At 36.3% G+C, this 20539-nt stretch overlaps 1 protein-coding gene and 1 long non-coding RNA gene across 2 annotated transcripts in view; one reads left to right on the top strand and one right to left on the bottom strand.

Annotated features, from left to right (window-relative positions):
* The window catches only part of LOC119650809 (elongation of very long chain fatty acids protein), a 113661-nt gene that overhangs the window by 47047 nt on the left and 46075 nt on the right, over positions 1–20539 (top strand). The window lies entirely within an intron of this gene.
* LOC119650810 lies at positions 1635–3329 on the bottom strand. Its single transcript, XR_005249375.1, has 2 exons — positions 2883–3329; positions 1635–2325 (listed from the first exon to the last, which is right to left on the bottom strand). It is a non-coding gene; the product is annotated as an uncharacterized LOC119650810 (long non-coding RNA).

The raw sequence follows: 20539 nt of genomic DNA, 5'->3' as shown, positions 1-20539 counted from the left end.
ACCCTTTTTTATTTCTAAATTATTAATAATAGTTCATAGAATTCATAAGAATTCCTTTCAAATTATTTCCATTTTTTTCTGTCAGTAAAAGTGGTCTTAAAATATGCCTAGTATGTAGTCTTTTCTGCCACTTTTTTCTACTTGAAGTCAGACTATCTAACTCAAATAAAAAAACATAGTTTTGTCTATTTTAATTGAATTATCTGAAGAGCTTATATGGTCTAATCGTTAAATCCGTAATGTTAATTTAGGATTTGGCTCGAAGTAAAATTTGACAAGAATAAGTTGATGGGATAGGTTCTCAGTTTTGGCTTCTATTGCGTATACAGTATTTTGGGAACCTGGAAATTAGCAGGATAAACGTTGATTTGCTCCAAAGAAAAACTTTTATTTAAAATCAAAAAACTGCTGAATTGTTTGAAAACTATTTCTGAAAATCTATTTTTATTTATTTTATTAGGTTGAATTAATCTAATCTTAAGTAATCTTGCCAATGGTGCTGTCGAAATCATAAAATCCGCGAATGGCTGGCATTCATGCTTGTTGTATGCGCAATATTTCTCTAATATTCCCTTCACCGAAATATTGGTTAATAACTTAGTGGTTGGTTCTGAAATCGGTTTGGTATTCTTCAATAATACTGCTAAAATTTTGTAAGAGGTACATAACAATCTACCAACAGAATTTATCCCTTATCATGCGTATTGGCAGATAATAATTTCACGTTAAACAACTCGGACTTGTTAGCACTGATGAAGGGAACAAGTGGTTCCCGAAATATCGGTATTTGCAAAAATAAAAATATCAAAACTAGCGAATAAGAAAAAATAAGTTTTTTATTATTTCAAATAATTAACTCGAACTCGGTCATCTATTCATACTTTAGGTATGATTTAGTAGATTCGATTACAGAGAACTATTTCACCCTTTCTAGGCTAAAAGGGCTGTCTTTAAATTCACCAATATTTAGTTCCAGAGTGCGAGTCTCGTCATCTGCGAAAGACAATATCATTGTCCTTCCTAATTACGAGTATATTGTCATCTCTCTGTTTACATAAAGTCTCTTGCGATTGCATTATGGTCTGAATTGTTTGACGATGTTGAATATGGCTCATATATTTCTACTTTACTTTATACGAAGCTGCGATTCTGATTACTGGACAAATTATATTGAATGGACCTTGTCGGCTTTTGAGATGAGGCGGCTTTTGATCCTTTCCCATCTGACTTATTCGCCTTACCTCTATCCCCGAGGACGCCGCAAAGTTTAAATTGCCTGTAGCACCATACACTTACTGACTTCTACCATATCTACTCAAATAGACTTAAAGAGTATTATATTTTGTAAATGCAGTATGGCGAAGTAATATGGGTATAATGTAGAGAATGACACTGGAAAGTTTGAGACAAATCCTGCTACGCAGTTATTGCTGGTCAAAGATGCGTTATCCGCGCAGATTTACTGCACCTTAAGATATCATGATATATTCGTATCACATTGAATACCCACTACTTACTATGTATAAATGGAGATGTCATGTACCAAAATATTCTGGCATTAGAAATATACAAAACCTTTCAAATTTGATGCGCCGTGCTTCTGTTTTCCGACTTGTTTCATATTTCAGAAAGGATTAGGGTTGTTCAATTATTTATTCACATTCCTATATCTTTCGCTTTCTTTCGTATAGTTATTGGGGTAATCGATAATGTGTGTATGCATATTTTCTTATTGAACTGTTTTATCTCTATAACTATACATTAGAACACTTCTGAGTACAATTCTCATTTGTAATTCGAAGACATCCTTAATCGAATTCACTAACACGAATAACAAAAAAATATAATCTCATAAGAAAATCTCTTAATTGTCAAAAAAATTTATCGGGTCAAAGAATATTGTACTCCATTCGGTACGTTCGGCATTAACAAAATTGCTATTTGAAAATTATTGAATTTCTTCCCTATCAGGTACTTTTATTCCAGCGTCTTTATCATCATTATCATTTTAACCACCGCTCTGGTTTCTTGTAATTTGGTGAATGTCTTAAAGAAATCGATGTTCATCAAAGAATAGAAGTCGAAACTTAAACCAAATTTCTCGAAACCTGTGAAACAATTTGTAATTATGGTACGAAATTTTGTGTACTTTTTTGGGTTTTCTAAAAGTTATAGAACTTTCTTTAAACTACTATTCAGGTAATGCATTTAGAAGCTTGAATGATTCCGATGACCCTTGATTGAGCTTTATCCATCATATTTTTATCCTCACAGATCGACCAATTTGTAAAAATATCTGCTGTCATCCATGATGGTTGGTTTGCCCTGTAATTGACATGCAGATAATTTATTAGCCGAAAACAATGAGATTTGACGTCAGCTTTTCCAAACCCTCCCCCTTATTTGCCCCAAATGGGAGATAAAGTGCTATGGGGAATTTGAAATTTAACATTAGGTTTGCCTTTTTTGGCACCTTTCTCAATCGGTCGTACTCTTTTTAAATCACGGAAAAATAAAATGGAGATCGAAATCACCCTAAATAGACACTTTATGCACAAATTTCATTCATCATACACCGAAATACAACCCCGGGGTGACAGTTAAGTGGGTTATACGTTAGCCTTTCGGTCGTTGCCCCGGGTTCGAATTCCGGTCGTAATGGATGTTTGAGTTCGTTTTTGTGGTTGTACTCTTGTAGGCTTATCAGTTGCAAATTGAAGCGCAATCTCATTAAAAATAACGTAAGAGGAAAAAAATAAATAATAAGTAACAGACTGTGTGAATGCCCTTCAACCGTAAGGAGTGAATCAGAGGTATATATTTGCAACCAATAGATTTTGTGTCTTTACCACGATTATCCACTGCTTTAACGAAATACTTACCCATTAATGTACTTTTGGATTTATGGTAATTAGCATTGATAATTTTTTTTTGAAAATTTGCAAAAACAGTGATTTTTCTTCAAAACGAAATTATACAAATAAGGAATATTAATGACTTTTCAATAATTCACACCAAACTGACCGGGTAAAAATCGGGTTAAAAAAAGCGAACACAATGCAACAAATTTAGCTTTAAAAAATGTGGTGTAACGCGAATAAAACTAAAAAGGTACAAAAATGTATTTATCGTTTCAAAAAAAGGTAACGACCTTTACGATCGGTGCAGGGATCTGAAATTTCAATGTCAAGAGCTGTTACTTTTCATTATTTTCATTAAGAAACCAGACTAAAGGTACAAAGTCCACAATACTAAGCGGCACCGGTTTAGAAATACAAAAAATGAATATAAATTCTATAACTTGATTGTGGAAAATCCTGATTTTATTGGAGATAAACTTGTTTGAACTGAATAAAATTCTTTGTGAGCAAATCAGAAAGAAAGGGCTAGAATTATTGGAAATGATTTTAGCGAAACTGGTTTTGTACATGAGAATAAGATTTTTACAATATTTCGCATTTTAAAGAAGACGCTTTAAAAATTGAGTGACGGATTACAATTACAATAAAATAATTCTTCTGTATCATATTTAGCTTGAAATAATTAAGACTTGCTTTTTTCTATTCGCTAGTGATATTTATTACGATTGCAAATACAAATATTTCGAGAACCACTTGTTCCCTTCATCAGTGTTAATAAGACTTTTCGGGAACAAGGCTTGTTAGCACTGATGAAGGGAACGAGTGGTTCCCGAAATATCGGTATTTGCAACACCGCGGAATTACACTTAGATATTTCACTTCTTTCAAAGTAAGCTATGATAATGACGACCTAGACTGCTTCCCCATCAAAAAACTAGTCTTTGATGAATATCTTCATTCATATCCCAAATATCGGAGTGATTTTTGATATAAGAAGCTTTGGAATACAAAGTCCAGAATTCATTTTACTTGTTTTATTCTCCAGTAACTTATAAAATGTTACAGTATAGTGTTGTAGAAGAACACTTACCTCTCAACTTCAGGGTCCAACCAGCCTCAGCGTTGATTTTACATCATACTATCTGCCCTGCTTCATATTATGCCCCTTTCTTTCTCAAGTGCATTCACTCTTGCTCAATCTGCTTCATTACTGAGCTTGAAAAATTGAAACATTCAATAAGGAAAAATCTTCTTACTTTACTTAATTGCTTTAACTTTCTCCATTTCAAGGTAAATATCTGATAAATGTCGAAGTCGCAAGGGCGAAAACATCAAACTTTTCTATTTTCACAATTGTAATTTCCGTAGCTCTATCCAATCCTTTCCTATTCATCACCATGCTATGATTTTTTATAGTTCTTCTCCACACTATTAATATGCAGATTTCTCAGTATTTTCTGTCATTTCACTTCTTGCTTCTTCCTTTTCCTTCCTCTTTCGGGATATTTTTTAACTGCAAATAAGTTTCGGCACTAAATGTCAGGAAATACTCTAGATCCCAAGACCTCTTGTAATTCTTCTTTCCATATTCTTGGTGGATAACCTCTCTGAGTCCTTTTCATAACTTGAAGGTACCCTTCGACAATTAGCTCTGTTTTGATAGCGATTATCAGGTTGTTATTGATCACGAATCCAGTTTGTTCGTTAATACTTTTCAACATCTTTGTTAGGAGAAACACTAAATGCTACTAAATGCTATGTAGTCAAATCTTTGGCTCATTATCTTCAGTTACTTAGCTTCTTCTGACTACTGGGTTTGTAGAAATACTATCCTGGATTTAATTCAGAAAATTTAAAACACGAGATTCATCAAAAACCCAATTGTTCAATCCCAATCGCAATCGATCTCAACATAAGATGTCAGCGCTTCATACAATCCCTAAACGTGTCCTCCGTAATGGTTTTTTGAGCGATTGAGCAGAAGGAAATCGGCCTGAGCCAAATGATCATGAAATTATGATGGTATTGTGCGAAAGTACGTTATCGTGGTGCAAAGTCTATTAGGTGTTTGACCACAAATTCTTTCTTTTTTTCTAGAATTGCTCCACATCTAGACTCCAATCGATGAAAACCGTGACTATCCTTCTTTTCCGACTGAAAACTAATGATTTTTTCCGGCCTCTCAAAATGATACAACTGAATATAGCTGGCAGTTTTGTCGCAAGGCAGAGGCAACGCTTCAGACGCTGCCCCACACCTGACTTACGAGCCTTGCCAAATATTATGATCGACATGGACTACAGGTGCTATTTGTTACGATTCTATTGATTTATAAACACATCATGAGTTGAAATTGTATCAAATTACGATACCATCTGGTTCTGGTCTTAGCAAGCCCAAGTGTCTAGCCAGATCTTTTTCATGAGAATGTTGGTTGATTCTGAGTCCCTATCTAGTTGATGGTGGACTACACTAATTTTGACAATAGTACACAGACCACGCATTTTGGGAAACGAAACCGAGACGATTTTTGAAAGAAAGTAGTTGCCAGAAACCAGTCGTCCATGTACTAAAATACAGGAGCTGCTTGCCTCTCAAAATTAGTGTTTAAGACAAAGTATATGACGTCACTTTACAACTGAGGCGGCCTAATAACGCACTGTGGTAGGTTTTACTTGTCAAACTGATAACTTTCCAAATTGATTTCAAAATTTTCCCAACAACTTCTGATTTTTTTCAAATTGATAACAAAATTTTCGAAACCAACTTCGAAATTAATTATTTCAAATTTAGAAGTTTCCATTTTCAATTGAGTTTTTTCAAAATAAAGTATTTTATCGCTGAGTAAGGCCGGGGGGATTTTGTTATGTTGTTTTTAATTCCATGACATCTAGATTTTAAAATGAGGAAAAAAATGTCGACGCTTTGGGCTTCCTGTAAAACCAATCAATATCTTCTTCCTTCTCAGGAATGACAAAATTTAAATCAAAAAATTATTGGGTGTGTGCATAAGTTTTTCGGTTATCCAAAGTTTTGAAGGAACAGAATAAATTTACTGTTGCTGAAATGTCAGAGTAGTTCAATGTATACCATACCACAATAAAAGGAAGAATTCGGTCCCTGAGTTATAATCCGAAATTTTACTCTTGGGTTCTTCGCAAGCTATACCTCAAGAATAATAAAGGCTGACCAATTGGCTGTCGAATAGACAAAAAATCGGTTTTATTTCCTATTTGGCCACTTGAGAAGTGGGTTACACAAATTTCAAATGCCGCAGAATTATTTTAGAGAAGAATGAAATACCGTAGTCGACATCCAAAACAGGATTTCAATCTCATCGGGTCTTATTATGTGATGAGTGGGATATTCAAGGGATTATTTACTTCACCAGGCATGAAGTGGAAGAATTCCCCTGGGCCCAGAATTGTTTCAGGGGTTGGGAATAGAAATTTCAAAAAGAGAAAAAAGATCTGTATAATTTGTACACCGGACCAGATTTATTGGGATAACTGTCCACCCTGGGTCAGGATTTCCACTCTAAGGCGCTGCCAACGCTAACGGCGAAAGTATACTTTGCTCAGCTAGAACATCTCTCGGTAAGATTGAAGCAGACACATATAAAAAGGGATTTTGTTGCTAGCAGACTCTTGGCAGTATGAAATGGACCATATATACAAATGAATTGAAAGAAGCATTTGATCAACCATTCGAATGTTTAAAAATACGATTTCACATTGTCCTTCAAACAATATTAATATCCATTACAAACAAGTCGAAAACCGGACGCTCGTCAGTTCAGGTATGAAAGGTTTTGTGTATTTCTTCTGTAAGAACACTTGAATAATGAACTGGTCCATTGGCACGTAACCTGTAATGTACATGCTTTTAACATTTCAGACAACTCACTTTAATATGATATTCATATTCAGTGTTTTGGTTTGAAATAAATTTATGTAAAAGAGACAATTTTGAACTACCACAACATTGTCATTAATTGTTGGATTTTCACGAAATTCTCTGTATTGTGTTGTGTATCACAACTTATATAAGTGCATTATGATTCTAGGACGTTTTCACTCAATCTCCAAAAGAGTTTTTTGATTCTTTTAGATTCTTCGGTTTGCTATTGTAGTTTCTGAAAATGAGTCCTTGAAAGAAATGATCTCTTCCGATTTTTCGCACTTTCATCTTCACAACTAATGCCAAAACCAATATCACCTTTGGAGAGTACTAATCGAGACCTTTCATATGATATTCCACATTACTATATTCGGTGGAAAAAATATTTACAGCCCCCATGTATGGGGCCTCCTTAAATTCAACGAAGTTCACAGCTCCAATTTCGTAGCAATCGATACAGCCGTTTCTGAGAAAAATGCGTGTGACCGACAGATTGGCAGACATTTTTATGCTGACTAGAGCTCCCTCTAGCTTCTTCATACATGGCAATTTATAATTTCGGTCATATGCCAATTATTTTCATTAATTATGACGTCAGAATGTTATTTCTATGGTTTAGGACTCAGTAAATTTGCGCAATATTAAAAAGTTTAAACCGCTATAACTTTGATTCTCACAAGCAAATTTTTACGAAATTTCACAATACTACACTTTTTTCAGATTTTTGTTTTAGATAGTTTCCGAAAAAAGCCCTGTCTCATTTCAAATGTGCTCATCTTGACCCATTATTCCCCTATCTTAAAAATTACGTCAAAACTGCTTGTGAAAGTACTAATTGAGACCTTTCATTTGATATTCCACATGAGTACCTCAGGAGAAAAAAATTTACATCCTCCCTTCGCATGCATGGAGAGCTCCGCTTTAAATTCCAAGTAAATTTATGTCACTCGCTGTGGTGCTGCGTGGTATTTTATAGTTCCCATAAGTCCACCAAATTTCGTTTGAGTGGTTAAGACCATTTTGGAGAAAAGTGCATGTGATAGATAGACAGATAGTAAATCGATTTAAATCAGGTTTTGTTTTGCTCGAAAAGCACACGTGATTGGGTGACGCTCGATGATGCGTTTGTTTCTCGGATGTGGGCCATGTTTCTGGAGGGAATATTGCTAATACCGACTAAAAAAAATCAAGTTGCCTTTCCAACTAGGCAAAAAATCTTTCAAGAAATATCACTTGCGCTTCGTATGGATATACGAGGGCGGTCCGATAAGTACTTAGCCTCTCCGCCCGATGGCGCTACTATCGCAAGAAGTATTTACTGTCGTGTAGAACATTCTCGTAGACGGCTACTGTCAAAATTTTAGTCGAATAGGACTTGTAGTTTTGTTTTTAGCGCGTGTAGAAGCGGGCGTGCGGGCGAATTTTAGAAAAATGGAAAAAGAACAATATCGGTCGGTGATTCGATTCTTGTTTTTGGAAGGGAAATCGCGCAGCGAAATCAAAGAACGCTTGGATGCTGTGTACGGTGACGCTTCTCCTTCGATGGCGACCGTCAAAAATTGGTTTAATGAATTTCAACGTGGTCGCACGTCAGTTTTTGATGAGCACGCCCCGGTGCCCCGAAAACGGCTACTGCGGAGAAGAACGTTACAAAAATCCATGACCTTGTATTGGCAGACCGCCGATTGAAGGTACGCGAGATAGCCGAGACAGTAGGCATCTCAAAAGACCGCGTGGGTCATATCCTGCACGAAATTTTGGGCATGAGAAAGCTGTCGGCGAGATGGCTGCCGCGTTTGCTCACTCCGGACAACAAGCGCAACCGTGAAACCACTTCAGAGCAGTGTTTGACGCTGTTTAAGCGCAATTCGAAGGAGTTTCTTCGTCGTTTCGTGACCGTCGACGAAATATGGATCCACTGGTACACTCCAGAGACCAAGGAACAGTCGAAACAGTGGACTTTACCCGGCAAACGTGCTCCCAAGAAGGCAAAGACTGTGCAATCGGCAGGAAAGGTGATGGCCGCCGTTTTCTGGGATTCACAAGGTGTGATCTACATCGACTACCTGGAGAAGGACAAAACGATCACAGGGCTGTACTATGCCGAATTATTGAGCCGATTTGACGCCGAATTGCGGAAAAAACGGCCGCATTTGGTGAAGAAAAAAGTGCTCTTCCACCACGATAACGCACCGGCTCACACTTCCGCCGTCGCCACGGCCAAATTGGTCGAATTGGGCTACGAACTGCTGCCCCATCCACCGTATTCCCTAGATTTGGCCCCGTGCGACTATTATTTATTTCCTAACTTGAAAAAGTCACTCGCCGGGCAGAAATTTGAGTCGAATGAGGAGGTTATAGCCGCCACGGAAGCCCACTTTGCAGACCTCGAAAAAACGTATTTTTCAGACGGGTTAAAGAAGTTGGAGCATCGCTGGGAGAAGTGTATCGAGTTAAAAGGAGACTATGTCGAGAAATAAATCGCCACTTTTCAAAAATTTTCGTTTTTTTTTTTGGTAGGCTAAGTACTTGTCGGACCGCCCTCGTATATGTGTTGGAATGAAATTCAGAATTTTCCGAACCAGATTCGGACTTTCTGAAAATAATTTCAGTATTTCCCAAAAATAACTTCAACTTCAGAACTTTACACTTCCAAATTAGAATTTTCAATTTAAAAGTCATAATTTTCGGCCTTAAAATTAGAATTTTCTAGTTTGGAATCAGAATTTTCCGTCATTACTTTCTCAAAATATGTATAATATTGGTCATATAGTTTTGTACCAGTTTCTTAACCAATGAGGAAGGAGGGAGGTGGGATTCTACAAGTGAAATCTACACAGCTCATCAATATTTTAAAAGAATGTATCCCAATTTGATGATGGTAAGAAAATTAATGTTTGCTGTTGCCTCCATCATTCCATCACCCAGTTAGTGGAAGCAGTCTCTTCCCAATAATATTGTTGAGGATATATTCCTGAATCGCATTGAAAAAGACGTTCCTCATAAACATCTTGAACTTGTGACAACTCATGAAATACCAATGTAGCTATTCCATCCGAAGACATGATTTATTGACTAACTCTTAGCTTCGCCGGTTATCAAATTTGGGTCTCAGAAGATGCAATAAAAATTGTTAAATTACTGTCTTTGTTTTTCCCCATATGTCACAAAGAGGCAGTGACCCCATTGAATGACATTTGGTTCACTCTTATGTAGCGTGGGTAAAGCCAAAGTGTGCTGTCGCTACTCCAACCCACTCCGTTAATATATACAATGGCCTATTAGATTCAGAACCTTGGTTTGGTTCATATTTATCTTGTCCGATTCTCCTTGAGTTCCTCTCCGAATTCTAAGAGATTTGACAGAAATCGGTAAAAAATTATAATGACTGGCTTAATAAATACATGTACGAATAGTTTGTGTACCCCCTCCCCCTTGCAAATTCTCTAGCGTTAATTTTTACGATGTTGAACAATAACCTTAGAATTTTTTCCCCATATTAAAAATATTGGACTATGAATTGTCACACAAATAATGGTATCTTTAAAACACGTACATATATGTACGTTCCTCGTAAGCCATTAGGGGGCTTAGAATTGCAGATCATGCGACTCAATAATGACAATAAAAACGTTGTGAAATATTCCATGCAAGCATGAACAATAAATGGCCATTCATCTACCTGTCAAAAATTTTATACAAGAAACACCTCTAACGGTTTTTTATGGATCATTAATTGACTATGTGTCAATTTATGCAATACCACAAAAACTACATAACCTTTGCCACCTGTTCAACTATGATCTCAGCCGACTTTGGTTGACTGAAGCAAACCAGTGAATTTTTGGTGCAGATTTACAGATAGTCAGATACTCATATCTATTTTTGACGTAAGCCTATATGGATGTGATACATATAACCCGAAAATTATTGCCCCTATGGTCATACGTATAAGCAATATATCAACTCACTTGCAGTTGAGTTCATGGCAAGGTGTGTTGGACGAAGTTTGGTATAATATTTACTGCTAAGGTAAAACCAATTAGATATTCTTCAATTTATTCATTTATTTAGACCAAATGAAAAATTTTCGGTTGCACTTGGAAAATACGGAAGTCCGTATTGAGTTAGCACTTGATTAAAGTGCTTTGGTATTCACTCATCAACACTCGTGAGAAATCAATTTACGTAATTAATTAATAGACATGAAACACATGGAAGACAATACCTGGACCTTGAAATCGTGCAATAATTAACTGAAAATGAAAACAAATAAAACAGTTTCATAACTGATCAATTAAAAATTGTCTAATTTTGACGACTACCATCTAAAAATAGCTTGAGCTCCAAGTAGTGATCTAGAAAACGACCGACCTCGAAACAAAGATACCCGAATAGGCTAGTAAATAGCCATCAGATTACCTAATTGGAACCGGGAGTTATCTGCAGACTAGCTGATGGTCGGCGAACACCGAGTATTGTTTGTGATTTTGTAACAGTCGTAATACTCGAGACAACATAAATAGCTAATGAAGTACTTTCTATAACTCACCAGTTGTCTTTAAAATGATCATTTGTATGTAAAATTGATTCCATGAAAATTATGTTGGCAAGAAAAAAAAAATTGCGAGCCTTACAACGTTCATTACTGACAGTCGCATTCGGTTCGCAAAAATATCACCACCAAACAGATATCATGAAATCAAATTGGTCTCAAATTTCGCCGTCCAACAATATATCTGTTGGCGCAGGCTGACATTGTGGGTGGTTGCAGAATACTCGTAATAAAATTAAATTACTCTATTATCTAAAACTTATTCCTTTGGTTTTGGTGCTGTGGACAGTATTTGTTTTTATAGCGACCGCGGTGGGAATTGGTTTTTATTTGCAGACACGCATGTGGAAGTCGTTTTTCTCTACAGATCAACCCCAGGAATTTAAGTCATTAGATACAATGCTATTATCTTAGCTTGAATTTGTATATTCCGAACGGAGGTCTTTATCCTGCCACCAAAACAAACATTTTTTTCTTTTCGTTTGGGGAATTCATCGTTCCAGACTGTAGACAAATACACATACTACATACCATACAGAGTGTGCAGATTAGAAATATTATATCAAAGCAGTTCCGTATAAAAATTGTCGCTCATTAAATCAAATGAGCATTCTATTTTTAGGGATACCATCAGTTGCAGTTTATTAAGTGGATTGTTTGGATTCTGTAGCGTAGTTCAAATTTATGTTTCTCAGAAGCACTTCATTCGTAATGTGTGGTTTGACCGAGTACAAGACATTAATTTTTAATGATTTTGGATGCCGGAGTACTTTTAATGGGAGGTAAATATATTGTTTACAAACAAAACTCTACTCATTGTACAGTTATCTTTCTAAGGTAGGAACTAGCACTAAATGTCTAGTCGAATAACTTAGCTCTTAATGCATCCCATCAACGCTTCAAGGTCGATTTGTCACTAAATCGCGGGATAAAAAAGGCGTTGGGGTATTGTCACTTAAGGTCAATTTATAGATACAGTGTAGAATTGTTCTTGTGTAATTTTTAGGCAAACTAATGTTCTTATTTTGCAGCTCCAAAATGCGCCATACTTAAAGAGGAGAAATGTTAGAATATTTTCTGCTTTCCAAATCCAATAGAAAAATGATCTCGAACCATCACAAAATTGAAGTGCACCGGGAATGCATCTTCACGAAGTTCTCGCTTTTGTAAAAATACTTCTATTTCTGTTCAATTTTCTGTTGTAAATACTATATTTTGTTAGTTTCCTTCTTCCTTATCAGACATTGTTTGTCAACATTTTCTCGTTATCCTCCTAAATTTTGTCATGGATACTGCCACACGAGACATCCACTGTCCAGCGCCCTACACAGTTATATGCAGCTCTAGCGTCTCAAAATAATCACTTCGTGCAGTGGGGCCTGAAACTCAATCTAAATAAATCTCATTGAAACATGCACCATTGCTGTTAATGACAACGACCTGCTGTGAACTGGACGATATAAAGTATTTCTGATTAATGCCTCCTGTCAACGGTGAACTACGCTTCAAAATTCTTCATACATCAGCGCGGTCTGACATAGTGAAGTTCCACAACTGGGACTCTTTGTGATCGTCCGATCAATGAACTTCTCTCATCTAAAATCTTCCGGACCTCCGTTTGCCCTATTGCCCTCTATAGTTCCAAGTGCTATCGGATCACAAAAAGCAATGAATGCTGCTTCACAGTAATAGAGGTGATGATGATACATTGGATCAATGACGTAACAAGCTTGGATCATGTCTGAAATAAAAACATCCTATAATCGGTATATTGGCCTGGTCGTTGTTCACTTTGACGAGAATTTATTAGCTAAGGTTGGACTGAGAATCAAAGTCGCTTGATGGTGATTTAAATTTGACTCAACTTGACTCCACTTGGACCAATGCTGTGATCAGCAAAGAGGCGAATCTGAGCTAAACGAGTGATCTCTGCTAGCAAATGGGACAAATGTTAAAAATTGCCAATACCAAGCCCAAAATTTCAACTTTAGAGAGATTTTTCGGTTTTGATAATTTAGAAATTTTATTTAGACATTTCAGAACAATGGGTGGATGGGGATTTAGAACTGTTGTGCCAGCAACTGCATATGCTCTTTTCTAATAGAAAGGTTTGTTACAACAGGTACTATAGATGCGTGGTCAGCATGATTTGGGTCGATTTGAAATTAATCATGCGTATGAATTTCATAAACTCAGTGATGAATAAGAATCTGTGAGATTTAACTCCGCAGCGTGTACCGAAACGTTTGCTAGACTAATGCAGAGCTGATATATTTAGAGGTTAGTAGAATGACTGAACTATCCTCTGCAGAAGTTGGGATTGATTCACGATAATCTATTCTCCATTTTCTTGTGGAAACCTTTTATAAATTACGACAGTTCATACAATGGCTAAGAACTGGATTAGCCATTGTCGACATATCATCATGCTTTCTCTGGCCCTCCACCATGGCCCAAAATAATATCAGTTCTTATGCAGGTTTCATAGCCATAGTTCGGAGATCCGTCCCTGAGGAAGCGATAACGAGGGAGGCGAGGGGGATTCACCAGGCCCGAAAATCTTTCGGGGGATCTAAACACCAAAATTTTTAATTAAATAGGATAAACTGAGAAATTTCAGTGACGTCCGCATGTTTTATTCCCGGACCAATATGCCTATGTGTGCAAGCATAGTAAATTGCTTCGCCTCGGATTTTCCGTGAAAAATAATTAATGAAGATCTGCTCAAGCGAAAGGAATCGACATAAGACTTAAGGCGATTGACATGATTCACAAGAGAAGCCAGAGTGTCAGGTGACATTAGGTTTCGTGAACTAATGGAGGAATGGAATGCTCTTCCTCGTCACCTCGCCAATGACTCAAAATTTTTATTTAAACACTGATTTTATGCGCAAGTTTGTTGATTCAATTAAAAATGCTGACGACATCGATATTATGAAGTCCTTTGAAATAAAGATTCTTGCAATTCTTACTATAATTAAGATAATTCAAGTTGATGTCGATAGTAAGCATTTCCTTTTTTCCGGGATAGAGAATATTCTTCCAATCATGCAGGTTCCTAACATTATACTAAGTGCCTTGAAGGTAAACTACATATGTCGGTTGATTCTTCTTTGGGTCTCCGATTTATTTTACGAGTAGAATGATGATTCCTATGTTGTTGGCTCTCCAGTTTGAAGAACGTTCCTGTTTGCAATTAAATTTGATATATGGAGAAGTTTCGAGACGACCCAGAATGAAGATATTTGGTAAATGTATTCTTTTTAATTTGACTTCTTCTCAGTTTTTCAACAAGTAATAATTTTTATTTGTATTTGCCATTAAAATCCAAACTCTAGAAGTTACGTTAAATACGTTAATCAATTGTAGGCAATTCAACGGTATGTACTCCTTAACCGTAATCAAGACTATGTAATATTCAAAAACGCCTGAAGGGAGTAAACATGCTTGCGGTTCGTAATTTGCAATTCGATTACTTCATTACAAACCGCGAATGAATGTCAAATATTTAGGGGAACATAAGCATTACAAACTTTGAGACGTAATCAATCAGTCAATCGAAAATTTATTCGTACATATAAAATATGGGCATATTGCAAGGTATACAATGAGAAGACAGCTCTTTTCGTGAGTAACTTCAATATTTAATATCCCATCGGACTTCATTTATTCTCTTGACGTCAAATAAAGTACTTAATTTGGCTGGTCATCGAGTGATTTTTTTACGAACGTCACTGGAATCGCATGCATGAGATAGTTCTGAATATTTAAGTAGGTTTTATAAAGATTCATGGTAAACGCTAATTAGAATGTACTCAACACATTCTTCGTTGAGTGTGTTCAATGACTCAATGACTTCCAGAAATGACAAATATTTTTATATGTAATTTTATATGGGACACGCAAATATATAGAGTGTGTTTACGTGAAACCATGATAATGCAAATTCATTGGATATTTCGAAATATATTGTAATATACTCGTATGTACATCTTATGGATAATATCCTCTTATATGTTCTCGATTATAAGTGTTGATATAGGTCAGATATTGACCATGGTGCCAGAACCGTGCAATATGGTTTTTTGAAAAATTGAACTTTCCGCTTTACCCAACTGACTTTGCGATTCTATCGCTGGTCAAAATTTGCAAAAATTACGGTAGGTAGACATTAACAGAGAATAAGAAACATTTATATTATATTTGATTCGGCAATTCAGCCTAATGTCTGAAAGGGAGAGGGAGATTTTTTAGGCTGGTTTTTATGTAGTGGATACTAGTTTGGACACTTTTACTTTTTTTTATACTTTTGTAAAAGCACCAATTTCCTACAAATCCAAAAAATAGACGACTTGCGGTTTCATGTAGGGCAGAGGTAGCTCATCAGACGCTGCTTCTGCCCCTGGTCTGAGAGCAGCTTGACCGAAGTGGTTCACTCCCTTATATCAATCCGCAAACACGTCTTGGGTACGAATTATGTCCACGGCTACTATTTCTGGCCTAAGGCGGCCAAAGCTGAAATCATTTTTATTTGAAATTGAAGGAGGCCTGGACCAATTGGAGAGAAACTGCGTCCCACTGTTCTGGTACATGAGCTCCTCATTTGGGCCACCCAACACCGAAAGTTAAATATATTTTTTTTAATTCTAAAGACGACTACGGCTTTGTTCAAGGCAAAGGCAACTCAGGGCTTCCTGAATTTCAAATGAAAATCATTTCAGCTTTGGCTGGCTTAGGCTCGAAAAATTTCCAAATTGTCAATTGAATTCGATATTGCGTTTTCTTGTATTTTTGTGAACCATTTCCAGCGCGATCGCATAGTTGCTTATTGAAATACAGGACAATTTATACACCCATCTCCAAAAAAGGTGTTTTTCTGCTGCCACGCTAGAGGGCGCTATGATTATCACAAAGAAAAAAAGTAAACGGCATTTTAACGTACAGACTTAACTACAGTCTGCAAACTAGCGTTATTAAAAAATATTAAAAACTAAACTTTTGGTGCCGTGTTAAATTTTTTTTTGTGAATTTTGGTGTTTTTTCACGGCTTCTTCAATGAATAAAAAAAACTTGGCTTCAATTTTTGTCCTTTTAGCGAAGCCATTCGAACATTATTCGGATCGATAGCCCCTGTTCTTTTCAACTTGGTCTTCCAAATCTGAATGAGGAAATTCTCTTCTGATGCCAGAGGTATGCTATTCCTTTAATCAGCGCAAGTAGTATATGCTAACGTCATTACATAGCATGATTACACATTGCCTTGCCAATATGCGTAGTGGAATGGGTGAATTTACTTTAGTGACGACAATTACAATACACTGTTAGTCGAGATTCACCATTCTCTTCGAATAGTTTAAACATTTTTCTTAAATACTCCAATAATCGTTGCCGTAACAGAAAGTGAAGCGATATTTGAAAAGGAATACTCTTTGGGAGCATTCATGGGTATCGAAGATGCCTTCAACTACGCCACCTTGGCTACGATTTGTGACGCATGAAGGCAGCAGGCAGAATTGATCGGCTATCATTCAATTGGATTGCTCACATACTTCAGTGGAGAAATGTGCACATTTTGGTCGGCCGGAAGTTTATTGAGGTAATATGTCTTAGGCGCTGTCCATAGGGAGAGTTTTTCTCTTCCTTGCTATTATCTCTGATAATGGATATTTTGTTATGGAGAAATTACGTCTACGTCTACGGAAAAGCGACCTATGGTACGGTTTTCATATTTCTCTTTGAGAAGATAGACGCTTCCGAAAACCGACAAACCAGTTGGTGCAGAATTGCCACTACTTGGCCTAGTGAGCGAAATATTCATGATGTGGATACCAGGGTATTTAAACATCGCTGACCACAAGGAAAACTAGTCAATGATCTGGCGGTGAAACCAAAGCCAGCCAGCAAATGCCAAAGTGGCATTAGGTCCTCCAATTTTCGAGTGTACTCTGAAGGATGAAGCTGCAACTGTTCATGTAGATGAATGGAAAAATTGGAGTCCTGTCGATAGGCAAAAGGAAGAAAATTACCAATATCTCTAGGGTGCATTTTTACCGTTCCTTGAGAAAGAGTACATGAGACTTCTAGTAGCTATTTCAACAACTCACTGCTCCTTAAATTACCATATGGAAAAAATGGGGTACTATTCATTCTGAGTGCAGCCAATGCTAGGAAGAAAAAGAGATAACCGTGTAATTGATGCGCAGCTTCCCATTCTTCTCACCTTTTAGACAAAAATATCTTAGAAAGATTCTGGGGAGAATCGGTTCACTTTCCGCTTCTGGAGGACGTTTTTAGATTCGCGACAAGTCTGATTTGAGCCAGTTGAATAGGCTGTTGTATGGAATAGTAGAATCGTCTTATCAGCCTAACCGAATCAATGGTTGCCATATATCCTACATATCAGTATAGCAGGTTAACTGCATGCCAGCATTGATAGCTAATAGCAATGCCCTTAAACTACTCTCTCCCTCTCGCTCCATTAATTCTCGACAGACTTGCTCTTTTTCGATCATGTTTTCGAGATTACCTTCTTCCGTTCTAGGAATATTGTAGCTATTATTTTCTTGACGGTAGGAAGCATGCAAATACCCCTCTCATTTACCATCCTCAAGACGGGCCTGTTTTCAGGAACTTAACGGTCGTCCTCTTTTTTGGAATGATCTCAGTTTCCTAGAACTATTGAATAAGTGGAAGTAGCAGCGTTTGACTGCAGCATTTGGTAGCAGATTTATTCGTCTTAGCATTCCCATCGGAGTTCCTAACTAATCATCAATGGAAAGAATTGATTAACCGGAAAAGAAAAATATTGACAGTTGAGCATTCAACGCACGGGTCGTTAGTTGGGGGAAACTTCTAGAATATATTGATTTTAGAGTAGTCAGCAACATACCACTCAATTATTTGCACAACCTTGTTTTCAACTGAACTTTGAAGACTCACCGGTTTCTGCCATTCTCAGTTTTGAATCTACGCACTAACTTGTACGATTCTGCCAAACGAAAGAAAACTGGGAAATGTAAGCATATGAGGAAGTGTCAGCATTCTCTATCGAGAAAAGTGCAATTGCTTCCACTAACCATTATTAATTGTCCATAAATTGAATAAGAAATGAAAATGATTAAGAGCATATTTTTTCTATGATATTGTTCTATTTATTTGTATTTATTTACCTACTAGTATACTGCATGTTGAAAACACTACACCCTAATTCTATGAATCATAGCTCTTTCCAAAAAATGATTACAAAAAAACGAATTGCGATGCTTCCAACATGACCTTGACTCCAAAACACAGTCAATTTCGAAAATCCTGTTTTCTTTCGCTTGATTGCAATGTCTAAATATAAGAATATATTATCGCGTGTTGAAATTAACATAAATATAATAAAACCGTTTGAAATAGTACTTTTCACATCTGATCTTCGTCGCAGAAGTTGCTTGAAAAGTTGTAAATATGTACAATGCAATAGATATGGTATGAAAATAAACATAACTCGTAAGGGTGAAATTTCCAGAAGGTTTTCTGGAAAACGAATTTCTATCAAAAAAAAAACGATTGCTGAAATGCTTAGTTTTGCCCACAATTAAAATTTGTTGTAAAATGGAGACGAAATTTAGACGTATCAGTAATATATTTCCAATATTGTTTTAATTCAAGATTTGTAAGTTAAGGGAAGAAGATAGATACTACTATATATTCTATTTAAACAATTGATTAGAAACAACCTTTTTTTATCATCGCTTGATTAAAAAGTTCTAACCACTCTCATTGATTTCTTTTTGGAAGGACCTAGTTCCTAGTTTCTGGTCGTTGATTTATTTCAGGTTTTACCTAAAACAACCACGAACAAAAAAGCGTTTCAGTGCTTTGTATCTTGGACTGTTCGGACTTTATACCGGACTAATTGAAAATCAATCCATGAGTTGTGAAACATCTGACATAACGATTAAATTTGCCCCGTATTAGTAGCATCATAACAGTTTTTATGACTGTTTTGAATATTTATATATTTAAAACTATTAAATACCTTTAAATAAAACTCTTAAATATTTAAAGTTTAAATGTTTGGGTAAATGAGGAACCTTGAATATAACTTTTAGTTGAGCGGAAATAGCTAAAACTATATAATGGACAATATGTTATTATTTATTTCTTCGCCCCATTTAGAATTTGAAGCAGATCAGGCAAATTAAAATTCTAAAATCATTTCACATTAATAATGAAAAAAACAACTTCACATTAAATTCAACTTGATAAACCATAAAAATGCTAAGGGTTAAGGTCGAGATGTGTAGATAGTAGACATTCCCCATTTCTACCATTCTTGTTCACGTGTACATGTAATACTTGACAAGAAGACAAGAGCGTCATTGTTTTTATTTTCATTCACAAGAGTGAACAATAGAAATACCAGAATGAGCTCTCATGAGTTGCAAAAATTTTTGTTTGTCTTAATATATTGTTGGGAATATATGCTAATGCGCATCCCCTATTTTATGCCACAATACTTATAATATCATTATTGCCCAATGTTCAAAATTTAGATATGTTTTTCTAAATAATGTGTCCACGGTAATAGGTGTCGCCATTGACCCAAACTGCGAATCGGAATGTTGAATGCAATGAAGACTAATGCAAACTAATGATCACTTTCATAATAAGCACTTATTACCTGGTCTGCAATAAATAATTGCTTAACAAGTCGACAACGAATTAGTGTCAAAATGATCATTTATGCGCCATGGTGAATACCAAAGGGAACATGCATCTTTAACTTCTAATCGGAGTGCCGGTGCTATCAACATTTCCACTATCAAATCAAGGCAAGCCGATGTTCATTATCATTTTCCCGACAATAGTTGGCTGTGTATAGTTAGTTGCCTGTGGAAATAGTTGTGCAGGTTAAGGAGTAACGCAACACAAGTTAGATAATGTGTTTGACCTTTGGAATGGCAAAATTGATCTTCGCAGCCACGATGTGTAAATAAGTTGCACTCAGTTGACAATTATCCACTGTGTACAATTCAAATCACTACAAAGTACAGAAGCACTGTGCGTACACACTAATAATGGGGAAGCATCTGAGAATGCATTGCATTTTCATAATTTTCGCATATATAAACTATAAAGACACGTCGAGCACAATGAATAGGAATTGCAACTTAAGTGATTTATCGATTAGCTGAGGTGCAGATCATATGAGTGTGGGTGAATCATTATCCAT

Source organism: Hermetia illucens, chromosome 3 (assembly GCF_905115235.1).
Source record: "Hermetia illucens chromosome 3, iHerIll2.2.curated.20191125, whole genome shotgun sequence".
In the NCBI taxonomy this organism is placed as follows: Eukaryota; Metazoa; Arthropoda; class Insecta; order Diptera; family Stratiomyidae; genus Hermetia; species Hermetia illucens.
This window is presented reverse-complemented; position numbering and strand designations above follow the sequence as displayed.